The sequence below is a fragment of the Hemiscyllium ocellatum genome, chromosome 6 (genome assembly GCF_020745735.1).
Source record: "Hemiscyllium ocellatum isolate sHemOce1 chromosome 6, sHemOce1.pat.X.cur, whole genome shotgun sequence".
Lineage (NCBI taxonomy): Eukaryota > Metazoa > Chordata > Chondrichthyes > Orectolobiformes > Hemiscylliidae > Hemiscyllium > Hemiscyllium ocellatum.
The window spans coordinates 18991560-18994289 of record NC_083406.1 but is presented as its reverse complement, the minus strand read 5'-3'; positions in this window follow the sequence as shown (position 1 = coordinate 18994289).

The window sequence follows — 2730 nt, the reverse complement described above, 5'->3', positions numbered from 1 at the left end:
TGTTGTCTATGTGCAGGTGTGAGACACAGTGAAAGACAATAAGTGTACAAATTTTTATTCAATTTCCACCACCAGGAAGAAAGGTAACACCAGAGTGGCCAGTGAGAGGGCATTGCTGCATGATACTCCTTTATTTGCATACAGGCTCTAAGATTGCCCATTACCTTTCTTCCAATATTAATTTAATCAAAGCAGCAACACACACAGAATATAGCTTGTCACACTGTTCAGCTTGTAATACTTCTCTTAACGACAAGGATTTCAAGCCAGGACATCATGATACCATGGACACATTAAATTACACTCTAATTATGAACTCTGCAAATTTTTTTTCTTTGTTTTGTTTGGGGGTTGTAAAATTGGGGGTTGCTAAGATATTATGTCACACTTCACAGCCAATTCCCTACTTCGTAAAAAGCAAACCTAGCTGAATTTCATGGAACACACAAAAACTAATAAATGATCACTAAATTTATTTTTGTCATTGTTGGTTCAAGGTTTAAAATTAGCTAGAATACCACACAAGTTTCATTCCACAGCACAATGGTGATATTTTAAAAAGTCAGTGAACAGGGCATCAAGAACATAGCCAACCTTTGTTCTTGAGGTAGCAATGTAATAGGTAGATGAAGGTGGGGGAGGTGATAGGTCGGCGAGGAGGGTGGAGTGGATAAATAGGAAACATAAATGGTCTGGGGTGGTACCGAGTTGGCGGCTTGGAACTGAATGTCCACGGTTAATCCAGTGACCAACTAACCACGGAAATCTACTACACTGACTCCCACAGATACCCTGAGTACACCTCCTCCCACCCTGCCTCCTGCAAAAATGCCATTCCTTAATCCCAACTCCTCTACCTCCGCCCAGGATGACCAATTCCACCATAGAAAATCCCAAATGGCCTCCATCTTCAAAGACCACAATCTTTCCTCCCACATTATCAATGATGCCCTCCAGCACATCACCTCCATTTCCTGCATTTGCACCCTTGAACCCCACCCCTCCCAAGGACAGAACACCCTAGTTGTCACCTCCACCCTTCCAACCCCTGTATACATTGCATCAGCCTCTGCCACTTCCACCACCAACAAACTAGGGATACATTTCCTTCTCCACCCTTATCAGCGTTTCAGAGAGACCATTCTCTCACAACTCCCTTGTCAGATCCATGCCCCCCTGCCAGCCCACACTCCAGTCCCAGTCCCTTCCTCTGTAACTGCAGAAAGTGCAAAACCTGTGCCCATACCTACCCGCTCACCTGCGTCCAAGGCTTCAAAGGATCCTTCCACAATGACAGAAATTTACCTGTACTTCCACCAATGTCATTTACTGTAACTGTTGCATCTGATGTGGTCTCCTCTATCTCGAGGAGACAGGACACCAACTTGCAGATCATTTCAGAGAACATCTCTGGGTCACCTTCACCAACCAACCCCACTGACCCATGGCTAAACATTTCAACTCCCACTTCTACTCTATCAAGGAAATGCAGGTCCTGGGCCTCCTCCATCGCCAAACCCTAACCACCCTACACCTAGAGGAAGAACGCCTCATCTTCCACCTGGGGGCCCTGCAACCACAAGGTTGTGGATTATTTGTGGATTTAACCAGTTTCCTCATTTCCCCTCCCCCCACTTTATCCCAGTCCCAAGCCTCCAACTCAGCACCGCCCTCTTGACCTGTCCATCGTCTTTCCCATCTATCTGCTCCACCCTCCTGCTTCCTGGATGCTGCCTGACATAACCTGCACCTCAACTCCACTCACCTCCTTTGACTCATTTTCTCTCATTCTGTTACCTGGTAAAAATCTGTCAATCATAATCTTTCAATTAAACAAATAACTATTTCTGTTCTGCAGAAATGGGGGCGGGAAGGTCGAGTTCCAGATTGCCACAGTTTCAAAATAAAAGCTCTCCTACTGGCCACTTTGGTGTTTCCTTTCTTCCTGGTGGTGGAAAATGAATAAAGATTTATACACCTGTTGTCTTTCACTGCACACACGTGCTGGGGAAAATATAAGCACTACTGCTGTTTGGTAGTAGTGTGGGGAATAAAATAAGAAAAAAATGAAAAAAAAAACAAAAAGGAAAAGCTCTCCTGTTCAAGACATAATTAGGCAGAATCTTTTTCCCTCAAGTTATTAATCTTTGGATTTCTCTATTCCCAGAAAGTAGTAGAGGCTGGGTCATTGAATATGTTGTTCGACAGATTTTTGATCTATAAGTAAACACTAGAACAAGGAAAAATAGGCTTTTAAGTCCCTTAAAGCTTGTTGTGCTATTCAACAGATCATAGATGACCAGCCCCAATTTCTCTTTCATGCCAGTGTTATAAAGCTGTAGAGGTACTCTCTCTTTAAGAGTTGAAAAGCTAGCAAAGCTGCCTGACACAGCATAAAGTGTTCTGAGCAAGGTAACAATGTAACACATGGTTGACACAGAGTGTAGATGGGTTGCCATGAGACAAAAACAAATGCAAATTTGGGGAATCTGTTTGAATTATGCCCCAGGATACCAAACTCTAAACATGTTTGAATTTAGTATTTTCATAATATTAAAACCAATTAAATGATCCAAGGTTTTGGGGTATAAAACTGTACATATTTGAACAGTTGAGAGAAAAGTACCAAAAGACCAACAGATGTAGGCTGCTAGTTTAAGTGCTCTCTGAGAGGTACCTGTCTGGGGAAGGAGTTTGCATAGCAAAACAAGAAAACCGACCTGGAGAGAA